Source organism: Pongo abelii, chromosome 7 (genome assembly GCF_028885655.2).
Source record: "Pongo abelii isolate AG06213 chromosome 7, NHGRI_mPonAbe1-v2.0_pri, whole genome shotgun sequence".
NCBI classification, from domain to species: domain Eukaryota; kingdom Metazoa; phylum Chordata; class Mammalia; order Primates; family Hominidae; genus Pongo; species Pongo abelii.
This window is the reverse complement of record NC_071992.2, coordinates 129736851-129757253: the sequence shown is the minus strand read 5'-3', so window position 1 is coordinate 129757253 and position 20403 is coordinate 129736851.

Below are 20403 nucleotides of genomic sequence, written 5' to 3'. Positions count from 1 at the left end.
GAGAGTTGCAATAAAAATGTTGCCTTCTGAGCCAGCCAAGTTCATACACAGATTTGCATTCCCCATCTAGGCACCTCTATTCAGAAGCCTCCTAATCAAGGGAGTAAGCTGATGCACTCATCTCCACTCCGACTTTGTACTTTTCCACTTCTAGCCCATTCTCTTCCTTTCTTCTACCTCCAGGGTTCATAAAAAGTCAGGAGCTTTTGTTCAGGGTCTTCAGAGGTGAGATAATTGACTTCTCTCTACTGTATCATTTGTCCACACCTGGTGCCATTCTGCGGAGGCAAAGAGAACACTGGTGAGCAGTGCCTTTCTTATTGACCTCTTGCTTTCACTGTTGTGGTAAGTGAATAAAAGCTTGATTGTTACTTTCAGTTTGGATCTTTATCCTAATTGACCACCGTAACACCCAGAAGCTCAATAGACAATTCGATGTTATTTTTCTCTGGCTGCAGTATGAACTATAGAATCAATTGAATTGTTGATTTAAAACAGAACATACTTGAGTTCAGTATTTTGAATAGCAGTGAGTCAGCAGCAAAGGACCTTGTGTGAACTGACTTATAGTGATGAGGACTGAAACTAGTTGAGGCTATAACACTATCATGAAGCTGAAAGTAAATAGAATGTGATGGAAATGTAATCAAACTGACAGTATAATACCATATAAGAAATTTACTTGATCTCATCCTGAAGGAAAAGTTTGGAAGCTAAATAGACAGGCAATGGGGAAACAGAAGTCAAAATTGGAAGCAGGGCAAATGAGAAACACTGGAAACCCAGTCTGGAGTCAAAAAACAAAGATGTCCCAGATATCATTAAAGCAGATCACTCCAGGGAGCATATTCAAAAAAAGCACTGAGATATTCAAATTTCAAAGAAAGAAAGTAAGTTTTAGGTCATAAATTGAGCAGACAATTTAGACACAAACAAAACAAATTAGGAATCAAAAAGATAGAAAGATATTTGGACAATTTTGGTGGTGGGAGGGCATACAAGAAAAGCAGAATTAAAAATGGGAAGAAGGGAATTCGGAGTTAATATAGAGCATCAGCCACAGACAGTCTGAAACTCTCAGTGTCAGGTAATAGACAGAATATAGAGTTAGTGGTCAGATACACTGGGTTTGGGAAAGACTTCCACATTTACTATTTGTCTCAATCTGGTCCAACCTTGTTAAAATGATACAAAATTGAGCTCAAAGTGGCTTAAAAATGTAGGAAGTTTATTCCTTCACAAAACTGAATAGGGTTTGGTGAGGTTGACTTAAATACACTTGATTAAGGAGTCAAATAATTTCACAAGGCCTTCACCAAGGCCTCTAGTTCTTCTTGTCTCATACTACCTTTCTGTATACTGATTGTGGTATCTAACGTAACCCCTCATGGGGCATAGTTGCTACAGCACTAACAATCTTTCTGTTTATATCTCCAGGTGCAATAGGAAGAGAACGCTCCTTTACTTGAAGCCTCAGCAATAGTTGTTATAAGAATCCTTATAATTAGACTGCTGGGTAGCATGCTAACTCCTGAAGGATCACTGTACCTAGAGGAGTATGAAATAGTGTGATGGAGGATATACTCAAGAGTTAAAGGGGGGTTATAAGATATAATATATGCATATAGCCCGGGTCCTAATCTAATGTAACTACCTAGCGTATGTAGCTTTTTAATTATCTTGCCTTCATAAATATGCATAATTTTTAAAAATACTTATCTGCTTTGTACCATGGAAGTGTCAGTCCCAAGGCAGTTTTTAGAGGAGAGCAAGCTCAATGCAGTACAACATGCAGCAGATGATTAACCTGGATATGTTACGTGTTCAAATATAAGGGCAGGATTTTAACAGAAACAGAAAAGAGGAGGATATATCCTCCTTGTCTTATGATGGGATGACACACCAGTAAGCCTATCATGAGTTTAAAATATCGTAGGTTGAAAGGCATTTAATAAACCTCATCTATCCAACATCATAGCCTAGCTTAACGTACTTTATACATGCTCACACTATTTAAGTTAGCCTACAAGTTAGGCAAATTTGTATAAAACAAAGCCTGTTTCATTAAAATGTGTGGACTGTCTCATGTAATTTATTGAATACTTACTGAAAATGAAAAATAGAATGGTTGTATGCGTACTCAAAGTACAGTTTATACTGAATGCATATCTCTTTGCCATCATTGTAAAACTGAAAAATCATTAAGTTGAACTATCGTCAGGGACCACTGCACTAGGTATCTAGATACATAGAGAAAAAGAGCCGGAAACTACGGCTGTAGGTTAAATTTGTAACCAGTATTTCGCAGTGTTGCCCTGGTTTTCATCGTTCTCATCTTATCAGATAAGTTATTGTATTCTGAGCTCACAAAATTTATACAGGGAAACTTGGAATTAAGAATCCAATTAAAAAGTCAAAAATAAATCATTTTTCTCTACCCAAAGGAAAGACTGGAAGACTTTGCCTTGCAGTACTCAAAATTATGTGTCTATATTAATATACTAAAGCTAATATGAACCTAACATATAACCATTGGAGAGTATTATTTATTTATTTATTTAATCTTTCTCATTAATTATTAATGATTCAATCAAAATTTAGTCAGAATCCAATGCATGCTAAGCATTCCGTTAGTTGTTGTGAAACAACAAAATTTCCGTTTTTCAGATGCTCCCAATTCATACAGTAATTAAAACAAAAACAAAATTTTTAATGTAAGGGCTTTTGCATGTGTTTATACATTATGCACAATTATTAAATTTCAACTAAACATTGAAATTTACTTAAAAAGTAATAACTGTCTAAGATCTGGTCCTCATCTAAACTTTGCCTGTAGTACATAGTCATCCTTAAGATTTAAGTCAGCTGGGTGCGGTGGCTCACGCTTGTGATCCCAGCACTTTGGGAGGCCAACACGAGAGGATCATCTGAAGTTGGGAGTTTGAGACCAGCCTGACCAACATGGAAAAACCCCGTCTCTATTAAAAATACAAAAATTAGCCGGGCGTGGTGGCACATATCTGTAATCCCAGCTACTTGGGAGGCTGAGGCAGGAGAATCGCTTGAACCCAGGAAACAGAGGTTGCAGTGAGCAGAGATCATGCCATCGCACTCCAGCCTGGGCAACAAGAGTGAAACTACATCTCAAAAAAAAAAAAAAAAATATATATATATATATATATATATATATTTAAGTCAACTCTGCACTCTCCCATGAAGTATTCCCAACCATCTACCATCTTTTCTGGCCTCCCCAATAACACTGTAACTTTCTCTTAAGTCCCAAGGATATGGTATATGCATATTTTATATTTCTTTAATAAGTACAGTAAATACTGAACAATACATAAATAATTAAAATGTTTGTGAAATTAAGTAACTAATGAAAAGTCAATAGATATATTTTCTAATGTATGCAGAAGACGCTATCCTTAGTTAAGACTCTAAGGAACTAACCCAAGGTATATAAAGTGTTTAAGTAAGCTCTGAAATTATACAATTTTTATATAATAAATTTTTATATAATAAAAATTATATAATTTTTATTAATTAAATAAATTTGATCACTTTAAGTAACTGAAAGTTTTGGATGACACTCCAAATAACATGAAGGTAGAAGTCATTTTATATCATTTGATTAGAATATTAAAAACATACAAATAAGTTTATAAAATATATATATATATAAAGGGAAAGAAGTAACATTGCATCCAAAAGGAGAAAGCAAATGACTGCATAGTTATAATCAGTGCTTTTAAATAGCATTGACTTATCCTAATGAACTTAAGGTTCTGTCAAAATCTATTTCACATGCTAGTGAAAAAATCTGATAAAAGTGATATTTGGGTATAATAAACTTCAAGAATAGTGATAAGACTAAATGTTAAAATGTCAAGATAAATACACTTCAAAATTATTCTTGCCATATTAAAATGTAAGATTTGCATTTCTAGCAAATAAATTTTAAGTAGCCAAGTAGTATCTGGTTAATGTTTAATCACTTCAGAAAATTCTGATCTAATATTTTGGTTAGTAGATATGGCACCATAGAAAAATTATTTTAAATAATTTTTTTAACTTTTAACTTCAGGGATACATGTGCAGGATGTGCAAGTTTGTTACATAGGTAAATGTGTATCATGGGGATTTGCTAAACAAATTAATCACCCAGGTATTAATCCTAGTACCCCTTAGTTATTTTTCCCTTATCCTCTCCTTTCTCCCCATCTCAACCCTCCAATAGGCCCCAGTGTGTGTTGTTCCCCTCTACGTGTCCATGTGTTATCATGTACTCCCACTTGTGAGAACATGCAGTATTTGCTTTTCTGTCCATGTGTTACCACTTAGCTCCCACTTAGAACGTGCGGTATTTGGTTTTCTGTTCCTACGTTAGTTTGCAAAGGATAATGGCCTCCAGCTCCATCCATGTCCCTGCAAAGGATGTGATCTCATTCTATCTTATGGCTACCTAGTATTCCATGGTATATATGTACCACATTTTCTTTACCCAGTCTATCATTGATGGGCATTTAGGTTGATTCCAAATCTTTGTTATTGTGAACAGTGCTACAATGAACATACGTGTGCATGTATCTTCATAACAGAATGATTTATATCCCTTTGGGTATATACCCAGAAGTGGGATCGCTGGGTCAAATGATGTTTCTGTCATCAAGTCTCTGAGGAATAGCCACACAAAATGTTATAAATCTACTTATATTTCTCCTCCTGTCAAAAACCAATGGGGGAAACAATCTGTTCATCACATCACTTTCCACACCGTGATTTGCCCCCAAACTTCACAACCTTGTTAGTAACAATAATACTGTATTCTACCATCTATCAAATAAAGGTCTTATTTTGACTCCTTTTAATTTGTCATAATCTATGACTTTTATACCTCTTTGATAGTTATCTTTCCTTTTCTACGTTTCTGTTATAATTCTTCTAGAATAATTCATGAGGTTAGGTATTGTGGTCTTAAATATATCTGAATTGCTTGACATGCATTTACCAAGACATTTATAATGTCTTAAAAATGAGTAGAAGTGAAGAAATATATCACTTTAGACACAAAGCCAAACCATGAAAAACGTGAGAAATTTGTAGCCACTTGTAATTCTGATTAGTTTCGCTACATCCTTCGGATTTATAGATTTTATTTGGCCTGATACATCTTTTATGAGTATTAACATACCCAAACAAGAATAATAATAAAGCTGAAATTAACTTAAAATAACATTAATACATTCATGTTGTAACTCATCCATTTCTAAAGTTGAAAATGTTATTATAATGTCTCTAAGGAATTCTTAGGATCTCACATAGTTTTCCACATATTTAGATTTATGCAATTGGATGAGACAGTTGATTAGAACCATTATAATTGTTACTGAGAAAGTGTAAATCACAAACCTTTATAATTACTGAAAGATATATAGAGGACACTTCCTGAATGGAGAGCCCTCCTTTCGTATATTCACATGGCTCACTCCCCCAGTTGACTCAATTATGCCCCAATGTCCTTCCTGTAACTCCTCTACCAGTTAACAAAATGTCATCTTATTTTTTTTGTAGCCCACAATCGTGACTTCCTGCTTTATTTTTTAAAATATTTGTGTACTTGCCAACTGAACTCTTTTTGAAGACAAAAATGTTCTATATGCAGTTTCTCTAATAGGATCCTCAATAGTCCTCTGTAAGTATTGAGCATTTGAAATGTGACCAGTATGACAGAGGAACTGGATTTATAATTTTACTTGAATTTTGTGGATTTGTACCATATGGTACAGTGAAACCTGATAACATTTGTCACTGCTCAACTTCATTTATTTCTTTTCCATTCTCTGCACTAGAATGGAAGTTTTATGAGAGTAGGAATTTCGTGTTGTTTAGTGCCGTATTCTCAGAACAGTCACTGGCATATATTAAAAATTCAGTAAATTTTTGTTGGACAAATAGATGCACCAGAAATACAGTATTGAATCAAATACTTATAACACAGCCCTCATAGATTCCTTGGAAAGAGTTTAAACATTTAAAAAAACAATCATATTTTGCAGTTTATATACACTTTTATGCCTATTGTGAATAAATACACTTATAAAATATAAAATTAATAATTAAAGCTCAAAATACCAAAAACAAAAATGTAATTTTTGAATTGTATCTACAAAACACCGAACATCTGGTAAATTTAAAGATGTTAGGTGTTTGTGCTTCATTACAAATGACTTCCCAGACTGACTGAAATTAGAGTCACTAAAGGTTTCTAACTCTCTCGCGGTCAGAAGATTTTGGCGCTAAGAAGTGGAGAGGAGTTTGAGAATATTAAATATCTTAGAGAAGGCCAGGCACTGTGGCTCACACCTCTAATTCCAGGACTTTGGGAGGCCATGGCGGGTAGATGACCTGAGACCAGGAGTTGGAGACCAGCCTGGGTACAATGGCAAAACTCCGTCTCTATAGAAAATACAAAAAATTTGCACAGTGGTGCATGCCAGCTATTCAGGAGGCTGAGGTGGGAGGATCAACTGAGCCCTGGAGGTCAAGGCTGCAGTGAGCCATGATCAGGCCACTGCACTCCAGCTAGGGCGATAGAGGTAGACTCTGTTTCAGAAAAAAAAAAAAAAAAATCTTGAAGGAAATAGTCTGATTTTATATAGTCTTTAAATTTCACTAAGTTCTTTTGATGTCATTTAGCAGAATCTCAAAATATTTAATGTTTCCAGCTAAAATCAAAGCATGTGCTTTTCAGATTTTAAAGGTTAAATCTGTATGTTAGAGATTACATCAGAAATCTGGGGATTATTTCTAAAAATAATAAAAATCTACTTGATTTTATTATCTCGTAATAAAAAATATCTATATATGTCAAACCACATTGAGTAGCTGGAAACTGTGAATAGGAAGAAGAATAGAGAATGTTCATCTTTAATTTCATTTGATGACGACTTAATTCATTGTTGCCTTTATTAATGAGCATTTTTGTATACTATTTATAGTTAACAGTATTATTTATTGAAAGTTACTATTTCTTCAGATAATATATTGTTATCGTTTGGATATTTGTTCCCACTCAAATCTCATGTTGAATTGTAATCCCCATTTCTGGAGGTGGGACCTCATGGGAGGTGTTCGGATCTCCGGGGCAGACTCCCTCATGGCTTTGTGCTGTCTTCATGATAGTGAGTTCTCCAAAGATCTGGTTATTTAAAAATGTGTGGAACCTCCTCCTCATTCTCTCTCACTCCTACTGTGCCATGTGAGACACCTGCTTCCCCTGCCCCTTCTGCCATGATTGTAAACTCCCTGAGGTCTCCCCAGAAGCGAAGCAAATGCCTGTGCTGTGTTTCCCATATGCACGCAGAACAGTGAGCCAATTAAACTTCTTTCCTCATTAATTACCTAGTCTCAGGTATTTCATTCTTACCACAATGCAAAAACAGCTTAATACAATATTCTAAACAAATCTATTACTCCAGACATACTATTAGTTATTTTTTCTTTGTTTGTTTGCTTTTTATACAGAATGACATTGCTATTAATAAATAATAAGTAAAATTTAGAATTAACTCAGTGAAGTAAAGTGTTATTTTTTTCGGATATAATTCAATTTTATATGCCTTAACTTTGTTTTTGGTATAGGCAATGAATCCTTCACATGTATTTTATGTTTATGAGTACAAAAATGGTAATATTTATAAATGCTGTAGATGTGCTTACATGAAAGAGAATGATTTTTAGACAAAATAAAATTGAGTTTAGTATTAAGATGGCTTGGGTTTCTTTGATTTCATGCTTTAGCAGTATCTGTTGGTGAATAAGAATTACAAGAGCATTTAACAAATAGTGTTCAATGAAACACTAATTCTGAAAGTTGTCAATAGGTCGTTTATAAAATTAAAGTGTTCTGTAGTCATAAAAATTTCCCCTCACATACAGAATGACTATTAATACATCATGAGTGCCATTTGCTACACAGAGATATGGGAAAACTAGCTTAAAAGTGCGTATGTATTGAAAAAATAAGTATAATTTGGAGGAACTTTTTTGTTTTACATGTCTATTTTTCACATTTATAACATAACTCTATATGAAAAAGAGTGGGATTATGTTAATTAAACTAACATTTTAAGCAGGCAGTTATTTTGCATTTATTCTGGTGGATACTGTTAAGCAAATTGAACTTGGCTTAACCCTAGATTTAGTAAAATGAATTGCAATACGATTCCATGGATATTTCATAATAGGAGTTATTGTTTATTTCTCTGAAATTTCAACTTTGTATATGAACTGAGCAGACTAATGTGAGTATTGTAGCTTCTCTAAAATAGTTACGTCAATTGTTGTAAAGCTGAGCTTTTAATAATTTCTTAGACGACAAGTTGTGGTATCTCTACACATGTGGAAGTCTCCAGTACCATTTTCTGATTAAGCTTCAGAGTTATTATTTCCTGGGGAAAAAGAAATAAAATACTTTGAGGGTAAGGCATTATCATTGCATTTTACCAAAATTAAAAGGGACAATGACAATAAAAATGTTCTTAATAATAAGTAGGCATGAAGTTCTTACTAACAAGATCAATCAAACGCAGAAATCTGTAAATGACCCATTCTACAGTGAAGAGATTATGCCAGTACTCTACAATCGGATTATACCTAATACAAATACAATAACGTTGATTTCTTTAAAAAAATGGAAGAGTTGAAAAAATCAACTATTCAAATCTCATTGGAATTTCAGGAAGTTGACAGCTCATATTACTAATAAAAAAAGGAAATCTAGAATATTCAAAAGTTGTATATCATACTGATAACCATGATGTTAAGGTGCTTCCAAACATATCAGTGGAATTCAGAGAACTCTCCAATGATTACAGAGAAAATACAGAAGTCAAATCATAAGAGATACATGTATACAGTATTTGCTATCTATCAGGCACTTTTCTAAGAGCTTTTGGCATAATAACTTATCTAATGTTTACAAAGGCTCTGTGCAAAAATGACTATTATTTCCATCTTATGGATAAAGAAACCATTGAAATTACATAACTTACCCAAGGTCACAGATCTAGAAAGTGGCAAAACTGGTTCCAGTTTGAGAGATAGTTCACACACTATACTACCTTGTCTGTGGTGTGGATATTTTTATAGGTACTATACTACATGCCCCTAAATATACTTATTTTTTAAATATCCATGTGTTTTTAGGCTAGTTTTCCCGGATCTATGAGTAAAAAATGGCACCCTTGATGTATTAGTAGTTATTCTGTGTGAAGAGAAGGTTTTACAACTATAGAATACTTGAATCTTATTAACTACTTATTGAACCTTTCAGAATTAGTGTTCCACAGAATACAGAAATAAATTATTTCATAAGATTTTTGTGTATCCAAGGGTCTAGTCAAGTTTTCTGGAAGATGGGGAGAAATTAATACATTTTTCAAGTTGGATTTGTATGCTTTGTGTTGATATTGCTTGAGTTTTTATCATGAATATTCAATATCCCTCAGAAATTTTTATACACCATTAAGTATATATGATTGATTTTAAATTTTTTTCTTTGAGTTATAACTTTAAGTTATAGTAAGCATGACAATGTTTCTAACAAGTTAAAATTAATGTTAAAATGAAACTTACAAATGTGCTATTCAAGTGCTGAAGATAATGCAAGCTTAAAGTATGCCACAATTTGTATTTTGTAAACTGCCAATAGCTACTCAAAATCCCTTTTCTTCAAGTTTTAACAACAAATACAAAATATAGTATACCAATAGTTTTTCAATATTTATTCCATTTTTGATAGAGCAACTCCAAGATAATTTCCGATCTATTTTAAAACTATAACTCAAGTAAGTGATATTATAAATAATTTTTGAGTGTTTATCAACAAAATGTATTTTTTCCTTATATAATTTAAGGTACCATGTTTCTCACTTGTTAAATGGAAAACAAACTAATACATTTCTAGTGCATAAGTTGGAAATGTTTTGACTGCAGGTAACAGAACACACAACTTATTCTGATATTTGTTGCATAATTCATAAAGGCTAGAAGCAGACATTTCTCTGTCTCTTGGCCTCATTATAATGTAGCAACTAAAGCATTAACCTCTTACAACACACTATCCACAGAAAAAGGCAGAGTTCTTAATCCCCTTTCTCTTATCAGATAATAACATTTTGCCCATAAGCCTTAAACAGATATTTCTATGTATATTTGGCCAGAACTATATCATATATCCATCTGAGAACAGTCATTGGAAAAAGAGAATGAGAATATCATTAAAGAATTTAACCCAAATCAATTCAAGCCCTTGGTCTGGGTACTGTACTCTACAAATGCTATTGGAGACTTATTAGCAAGTAAAGAAAGAGAAGAATGGCTCTGTGAAAACAACCAAATGTTTTTAGCATAAATATAAAATAGAGTTAAATATTATAATAAAAGGAAATGTATATTGTAATATTTATTTATAACAAATTGTAACATGTTATTTCTGACATAAAACCTGTTTTATTGTATACCACGCAATAAAGAACAGTTGTTTGTTTATTGATTGTTTTAATTACCAATGGGGTATCAATAAGATATATTTTTAAAGTGCTTTCCAATTCAAAGAGCATGGGGATCATGTGCAATACATGGAAGCAAATAAAATATTTCAAGAGTAAAATAGCCCAAGTTTCCATTTTGTATTATCCTCACATGGCCTGCCTGCAGCATTTATGGCTTGCAAAAAATACAAGTGTCTGCTTGACACTTTATAATGGAAATTGGAAATCAAATGTGCTCTCAAAATTTCAACTGAAAAAGAGCATTGGTTTAGAATCTAGCATAATTGGATTCTTAGCTCAGTAGATACTTATAATCCTGCTTGATCAAGAGTTCTGTGAAAACACAGACCTTGTTACATTCAGATTTCAGTTTCAATAATGCTCATCTACGATGTTCTTAGCACACAATTATTACAATGTGTGAGACCTATAGTAAAAAAAAACTTCATCTCTTGGCCTAATAAGTTAACACTTCTAAAAAGTTGTTTTCCTTCTCATTTTTAAAGAAAATCAAAAAATAAATATTAATGCATACATACATGAGGGAGACATAGTACTACACCATGTTGCGTAAACCTGGCATTAAAGAAAATTTTTCAAGTTTGCAATTCTTGGCACAGATAATTTTAGTTTTCTTTTCAATAGAGAGCATATGCCTATTTCTGGATATGCAGCATCCATTTCTAATACCACCCAAATTACCTGTTTAGAGAAACTACGTTCTCCCTATTGGGCAAGTAAAGAAACAGGTATATAATGTGACCTAGGCAAAATCCTCCCTTACAGTTCAAATCTTGAGCTTCAAAATAGTTGTAGAGGCAGGACGTGGTGGCTCACACGTATAATCCCAACATTTTTCGAGGAGAACAGATCACTTGAGGTCAGGAGTTCGAAGCCAGCCTGGCCAACGTATTGAAACCCCATCTCTACTAAAAATACAAAAATTAGCCGGGCGTGGTGGCATGCACCTGTAATTCCAGCTACTAGAGAGGCTGAGGCAGGAGAATTGCTTGAACCTCGGAAGTGAAGGTTTCAATGAGCCGAGATTCTGCCACTGCACCCCCGGCCTGGGTGACAGAGCAAGACTCCAGCTCAAAAAAAAAAAAAAAGTGGGGATCCTATTGATGACATTATCACCAGATGTTCTTGTTTAAAAACTTTATGATGATTCCAATTTCTTTTTCATGTGCTGCCTCTTCGATGTTACTGTTGGGTTTTAGCCTGCATTTCCAGCCTACACTAAGTTCTACAAACTTTTGTTACCTTTTATTTAAAAATTTTTCTTTTCAGTAATGGAATAAAGATTCATTTTTTGTTTTTGACCTCAAAAATTGTCTAATTTTTTGCCAAAATATTATTCTTAAGCTTTTAATTCTGAAGCCTGCTTATAGGAATTATGCAAATACACGCTTACTATGGTATAATTTTAGTTATTTTGTTAGAATATAGTCAAATCCCAAGTTTTTATAATGCAGATTTTAACATTAAGAAAATGCAATAGTCATGTTTGAAAATCAGCTTGTAAAAAAGTTAAAAGTAACGATAAACTGCTAGAATATGAAATTCAAACACCATTTTTCAGAAGCAAATTTTTAGTATGAAAGGACACAGGTTTAGTGGAGTACACTAAATTTCAATGTCTTGGATTCCTTCTATCAGTGTATATTTCAAGGGTACCCGACTTTTGTAGAAAATTCTTTTTCACACAAACCTCCCAAGCTTCTTTCTCAAATAACATTATAACTAATACCAATGTCTTCTTTTCTTCCTTACTTTTGGCTTAGTATTTCTATTGTTTAAAGTATCATATTCATGATTTCAGCTCCCACAAGGGCTTGTTGTTTTTGTATAGTGAAAAAAAATTATGTGACTGTCCTTTTCAAAAGTATGAAAAGGACATACTTTTGTAAAGGACAATCACATAATCTTTGTTATGTGACTTAGTGAAAATGTTACATGTCCTGCCAGCCTATACAAATTCAGAGCTCCTGGGATCATGAGTCAAAAGTTTAAGGGTGTTTCACTAGGGAGTATCCTTGCATTTTTGCTAGCATAGCCTAAAAACTTATATAGTTTGAAGAATGAGAAAATTTTATAAATCTCAGAAAATGACAACTTTGCTTAAACTTATTTGGGGCAATAACCACATAACTACCAATCCAATATAGAGATCCTGTCTATGATTTGTAGATACCTAGCCCAAATTATATGTTTTCTACATTTATTAATTGTTGATTTTCAATCAAATATTGAAGTTCTAGTGTGACTCCATTTTTTCCAGTAATAATTATGAAAAAAAACTTTTAATATTATCTGGTTATTTTCAGAACTACTAGTTTGTCAGTGAATTTGCCACTAGATCATTGTCTCTCAAACATGGCTATTTGTTGGAATCACTTGGGTTCATTTTAAAATTCTGAAGCCTTAAGGTCCAAGTTCCACTCTCAAAGATTCTCACTTAATAGGTTTGATTGGGGACTTAGCAATGGTGTTTTAAAAAGTTCTCCAGGTGATTTTAATGTACACCCAGGGATACATTACAATGTATACCTTTTCCATAAGGGCTTGATGATTACTGATAAAAAATGCAGCCCACGGAAAAAATTGAGCCTCAAGTATTCCAATTTTTAACTTCTATACTGGTAGAACTTAATACTTATTTAATTAGTGACTATTTTACTATTACAGAGCAAAATCCTCTATTGAATTTTTATTTCTCAGTATTCACTCAATCTGCCCCTTAAGATGTGTAAAGATATTATTTCATTCTTATTTTCTACCTGATCAAAATAATTCTTTACATGTATTATTCAGAGAGTATGCCAGTGTTGTGAAAGCCTAAAAACACTAGTATAATATACCTACCACTAAAACTTATTTAATATGGACTCTATATTTAATCTTTTTCTTCTCAGGTCTTCTAGTTCTAATGTTATTATACTGGCCTAGTATTCGGTACTGACTGAACAGTTTTTAAGAAGAAATAGCTTTTAGTGTGATAATATTTGGAGAATAACTTTATAACATTAACTTGATCATACTATTACACAGTTTAAAACAAGAAGAAACCAAATTTACTTTACTTATTTTATTTTATTTAACACAGTTAAGGAAGAATGTAATATGGATAATAATTATAACAATGGTCATGCTTAAGATGTACCCATCCTTATTCTATGTATTTAATATCATCTTTAATCCATGAAATAATAAAAAGGAAGGCCTAATAATATCCACTTCATAAGCAAAACAACAAAATGTTGTATAGGTTAGATTCATACAGCTAGAAACTGCCAGATTCCGATAGTTTTTAAAAAGTGGTAGGGTAAGTTTAGCCTTACTGTAAAACTAATAATTCACTCAGTATACCATAATCAATCAATATTTTTGGAAAAATAAAAGGAGGCTATTAGGTCCTTAAAAATAATCAGTAGCACCAACTTGTAAATAGAAAAATATAGTATCTCATCTAGGAAAACATACAGAGAAAATGTGTATAGTTAATATGATGTTCTTAAACTAGGTAAATCTTATATTTATTGGAGTTTAAAAATTTCTCAGATGCTCTTGCTGTCTTCCTCTTCCTCATTCCCCCACTTCCTAAACTCCCCTCATACACAAACACCCCAGTGAAGAAAAGGGCTAGCAACTTATCTATAATCCAAACTCTTTCCCCAGAGGAGAAAAAGAAATAACGTTCAATGTCTTCCTGATGATAATTACTAATGAAAGATAAAATGAAGTTCTTATTTATGAATTATTTTTAGCATGATTTTCTTGGTGTCCATGTTTTTTTTTTGTAGACAAACTGAGAATTTATTGATTTACAGGGGATGAAACTCTGGAAAATGTCCCTTAATATATAAATCAGTGTAGTATAAAATGTTGATCTTCATTACCTAGATTGCTTCCATGAGCTAAACGATACACCACATGCACCTAAAAATGTACATGATAAATCTGGACTAACATGCTGCTTTAATGAAACAAGGGTGTATTTGTGAAGATGGCTGATATTACTTCAGGTTCACCTATCTTTCAATTATCCATAACCTATCATTGGTAACATACGAATTAGCAAAGTAGAGTGCTATGTAAGATTTCTGATTCTTATGAGACTGATCTGACAAGCACCTTAAAAATGAAATAATTAGTCTGAGCGCAGTGGCTCATGCCTGTAATCCCAGCACTTTGGGAGGCCGAGGCGGGCAGATCACGAGGTCAGGAGATCGAGACCATCCTGGCTAACACGATGAAACCCCATCTCTACTAAAAATACAAAAACTAGCTGGGCGTGGTGGCGGGCACCTGTAATCCCAGCTACTCAGGATCCTGAGGCAGGAGAATGGCGTGAACCCAGGAGGCGGAGCTTGTGGTGAGCAGAGATTGTGCCACTGCACTCCAGCCTGGGCAACAGAGCCAGACTCCTTCTCAAAAAAAAAAAAAGAAAGAATTAGGTATAAATCGAATAAAATATGTTTAGTATCAAATGAATAAAACCATAAAATTATGATAAAAGAAATCAAAGAAGATATAAATAAATGGACAGATATTCCATGTTCATGGATAGAAAGATTCAATATTGTTAAAATATTAATTATTCTCACATGATCTACAGATTTAATGCAATCCCAGTAAAATCCCAACAACTTATTTTGATGACAAAAACAATCTCTTTTAATCATTAGTCAATGAATATTTATATTGCAAAATCTTAAAACATAGTACATTCAAGTAGTTATCATTGGAAAAATAATTATATGAAAAGTCTAAAGTCCATAATGTTAAATATATAATTGAAGCAGAAGAACAAATTTATAGAACTGACACTATGAAATTTAAGACATGGACAAATCAGTTAATGAAACAAAACAGAGAACCCCAAAATACACCTACTGTATTTGTCTGTTCTCACATCACTATAAAGAACTACCTGAGACTGGGTAGTTTACAAAGAAAAGAGGTTTAATTGACTCACAGTTCCACAGGCTGTACAGGAAGCATGGCTGGGGAGGCCTCAGTAAACTTACAAGATGAAGGGGAAGGAGGCACATCTTACATGACTGGAGCGGGAGAAAGAGAGAGTGAAGGGGGAAGTGCTACACATTTTTAAAACAACCAGATATTGTGAGAATTAACTCACTATCACAAGAACATCAAGTGGGAAATCGACCCCCATGATCCAATCACCTTCCACAAAGCCCCTCCGCCAATGTTGGGAATTACAATTTGACATGAGATTTGGGCAGAGACACAAATACAAACCATATCTCTCACCTACAAAATGTAATCAACTGATTTAGACTTTAATAGTCCATTTTCATGCTGCTATAAAGACTGGGTAATTTATAAAGGAAAGAGGTTTAATTGACTCACAGTTCCACAGGGCTGGAGGGGAAACTTACAATCACAGCAAAAGGGAAAGCAAATTATGTCCTTCTTCACATAGTGGCAGGAAGAAGGGAGAAGAAGTGCTGAGCAAAGGGGGAAAAGCCCCTTATAAAACCATCAGAGCTCATGAAAATTCACTCACTATCATGAGAACAACAGGATGGTAACTGACCCCATGATTCAATTGCCTCCCACAGGGTCCCTCTCATGACACATAAAGATTATCAGAACTAAACTTCAAAATGATATTTGAGCCAAATCATATGATTGACCAAGGAACAAAAGCAATTAAATGCAGAAAAGATAGTCTTTCCAGCAAATAGTGCTGGAAAAACTAGCCATTCATATTTAAAATCAAAAACAAAAATTAAGAATCTAACTATAGATCTTATACTTTGCACCAAAATTAACTCAAAGTACATTACAGACAAAAATTCAAAACTCAAAATTATAAAACTTTTAGGAGATAATGTAGGAGAAAGTCTAGGAGACCATAGAAATCAGTATGTTGAAGAAATGTCTGCACTCCCCTGTTTATTTGCATCATTAGTCACAATTGCCAAGAAGTGAAATCAAACTATGTCCATCAACAGATGAGAAACATATGATATATATATAAAATGGAATACTATTTAGTTTTCAAAAAAGAAAACTTGCCGTTTGTGACAACATATGTGAACCTGGAAGACATTTTGCTAAGTGAAATAAGCCAGGCACAGAAAGATAAATATATAATCTTACTTATACGTGAAATTTAATACAATGGAACCTATAGAAGTAGAGAACATTATGGTGGTTGCCAGTGGCTGGGGGTGGAGTGGAAGCAAAAAATGAAGAAATAGAATGCCAAGTTTCAGTTAGATAGGAATAAGGAAGGATAAATTTCAAGATCTAGTACATAGCATGGGGACAATAACTAATAATTATGTATTGCATATTTCAAAATTGCTAAGAGAGTACATTTTAATATTCTCAGTAAAAAAAAGTATGTGAAGTGATAAATATGCTAATTAGATTGGTATAAATTTTTATATAATTTTTTTGTCTTGGATTTACTCACACTATTTTATTTTATGGAGGAAACTGAGGCTTGAGGCCAGAAGCTAGAGTCAAAACAACAACACGCAAAGAGTGGTGGTTAGGAACGCAGGTTTGTGGGGTGCAGGTGTGCATTCTAGGTCCACCACCCATTTGCTGTGTGTGAGCTGGGTCAGTCTCCCTGGCCTCCACACCTCCAAGTGAAAGGACCTGCCCGGGCAGGTTTAGACATAGAAAATAATCCAAAACAAAGCAGGTAATTTGTAAAGATTTTAAAAATATATATTTTTGAAAATAATTGAGTTAAGAACATTGATTGGGAAGGGAAAAAAATCAACACAATGAAATTTAGGAACAGAAATGCAAGAGAAGCTGCTTCATCCTGCCCCTTCCACCCCGAGAGGTACAGCACAGAGATGAAGTTTATTTTATGATCCCAAGTACAGGCTTCTGGTCAACAGAGAATCACTTTAAGTCTTTGGCCAAAAGGCCCTGTCCAAAATCAGGATTCAAAATAGTCAGCTCATTAAGCTTAGCTTGTTTTCATGAGGGAGACATCTGGTTACTCACAGGTATACAAAGTACACAAGTATACATGTTTCTAAACATTGCACCTCATAAATACACATTGTTGTCAATTAAAATTGAAATTAAAAAATATAAACGGAAAAGCCCTCAAAAGTACTAATAAATAACCAAAAGCATAATTTATGAAAGAAAAAAATGATAAATTGGACTTAATTCCAAGCTAAAACTTCTACTGGGAAAAAGATACTATTGAGAGAATGAAAAAAACAGGCTGGGAGGGAATATTTGTAAGTCCTATATATAATAAAGGAATTGTATCCAAAATAGACAAAGAGCTCCTAAAACTCAGTGATGATAAAACAAACAACAAAATTTCTAAACTGGGCAAAAGATATGAACACATTATCTCCAAAGAAGATACACAGATGGCAAATAAACATATGAAAAGATACTAATTAACATAAGACAATAAGTAATTGCCAACTAAAACAATGAGATGCCACTACATACCTATTAGAATGGCAAAAATCCCAAAGTATGACAATACCAAATGATAGTAATAATATGGAGAAACAGAAACTTTCATTTATTTCTGGTGGGAATGCAAAATGATACAGCCACTTTGGAAGACAATCTGGCAATTTCTTACAAAGCTAACCATAGTGCTGCCATAAAACCCACAATCAGACTCCTAGGTATTTACCCAAATCAATTGAAAAGTTATGTTTACATAATAACCTGCACATGAATGCTAATAGCAACTGTATTTATAATTGCCAAGAACTGAAAGCAGATGAAATGTCCCTTCAAGAGGAAAATGGAATCAGGTAGCATGATGCCTCCAGCTTTGTTCTTTTGGCTTAGGATTGTCTTGGCAATGAGGGCTCTTTTTTGGTTCCATATGAACTTTAAGGTAGTTTTTTCCAGTTCTGTGAAGAAAGTCATTGGTAGCTTGATGGGGATGGCATTGAATCTATAAATTATCTTGGGCACTATGGTCGTTTTCATGATATTGATTCTTCCTATCCATGAGCATGGAATGTTCTTCCATTCATTTGTGTCCTCTTTTATTTCGTTGAGCAGCCAACAGACACATGAAAAAATGTTCATCATCACTGGCCATCAGAGAAATGCAAATCCAAACCACAATGAGATACCATCTCAAACCAGTTAGAATGACGATCATTAAAAAGTCAGGAAACAACAGGTGCTGGAGAGGATGTGGAGAAATAGGAACACTTTTACACTGTTCGTGGGACTATAAACTAGTTCAACCATTGTGGAAGTCAGTGTGGCGATTCCTCAAGGATCTAGAACTAGAAATACCATTTGACCCAGCCATCCCATTACTGGGTATATACCCACAGGATTATAAATCATTCTGCTATAAAGACACACATGCACACATATGTTTATTGTGGCACTATTCACAATAGCAAAGACTTGGAACCAACCCAAATGTCCATCAATGATAGACTGGATTAAGAAAATGTGGCACATATACACCATGGAATACTATGCAGCCATAAAAAATGATGACTTCATGTCCTTTGCAGGGACATGGATGCAGCTGGAAACCATCATTCTCAGCAAACTATCGCAAGGACAGAAAACCAAACACTGCATATTCTCACTTATAGGTGGAAATTGAACAATGAGAACACTTGGACACAGGGTGGGGAACATCACACACCTGGGCCTGTCATGGGGTGACGTGAGAGGGGAAGGATAGCATTAGGAGATATACCTAATGTAAATGACGAGTTAATGGGTGTAGCACACCAACATGGCCCATGTATACATATGTAACAAACCTGCACATTGTGCACATGTACCCTAGAACTTAAAGTATAATAAAAAATAATAATAAATAAAAAAAGAGGTGAATGGAAAAACGAACTGTGGTACATCCATACACTGGAACATTTTTTAGCAGTAATAAGGAATGAGCTATCAAGCCACAAAAAGACCCAGAGGAATCTTAAAAACATATTGCTAAATGAAAGAAGTCAATATGAGAAGACTACCTACTGTATAATTCCAGCTATGTGACTTTCTGGAAAAGGCAAACTATAGAAATAATAGAGACCAGTGGTTACCATTGTGTGAGAGGGATAGGCTAGGGTAAAAAGGTGACACAAAGGGGATTTTTAGTGCAATGAAACTACTTTGCATGATATTGTAATGGAAGATATTTTACATTATACATCAAAACCCATAGAAGTGTATAACAAAAAGAGTAAGTCTATCGTAAACTATGGCATTTAGTGAGTAATAATGTATCAATATTGGTTCTTTAATTATAATAAATATACCACATTAATGCAAGATGTTAATAATAAGGGAAACTATTAGGAGGAGGTCAGTATATGGGAAGCTTGTACTGTGTGCTCAAGTTTTCTGTAAATCTAAAACTGTTAAAAATAAAATCCATTAATTAAAACAAGAAAATTGTGAGGCTAGATACAATATAGCTATGGCAAGATGCCATTATTCATCGTCCATTATAGAGTCCAAAGTATGTTGACCAAACTAAAAATGTAAACCCCGTCATTGCAAGAATTTCAATGCTTTGTCATGAAAAGAACTGGGTGTGTCACATCACACATCTGCTCTCTAACCTCACCGTTACTATTATCAAGGTAATAATTTGCTACTTTCTGTGACAATGACAGGACAGTATGCGTTCCCTGAGTGGTACTGACAACCTGTCTATGTGGGTGAAAAATTGAACTTTGATGGTCAAATGCACATATAAACAATAGGTACTATCTGCTTGTGCAGTTCCTGAGAACTCATAGTTCTCATAGTTTCCTAAATTTGACATCCTGATGTTGCACGGGGACTCCATTGAGTTCCCAACTTAATCTCACCTCCTGTGAAGCTA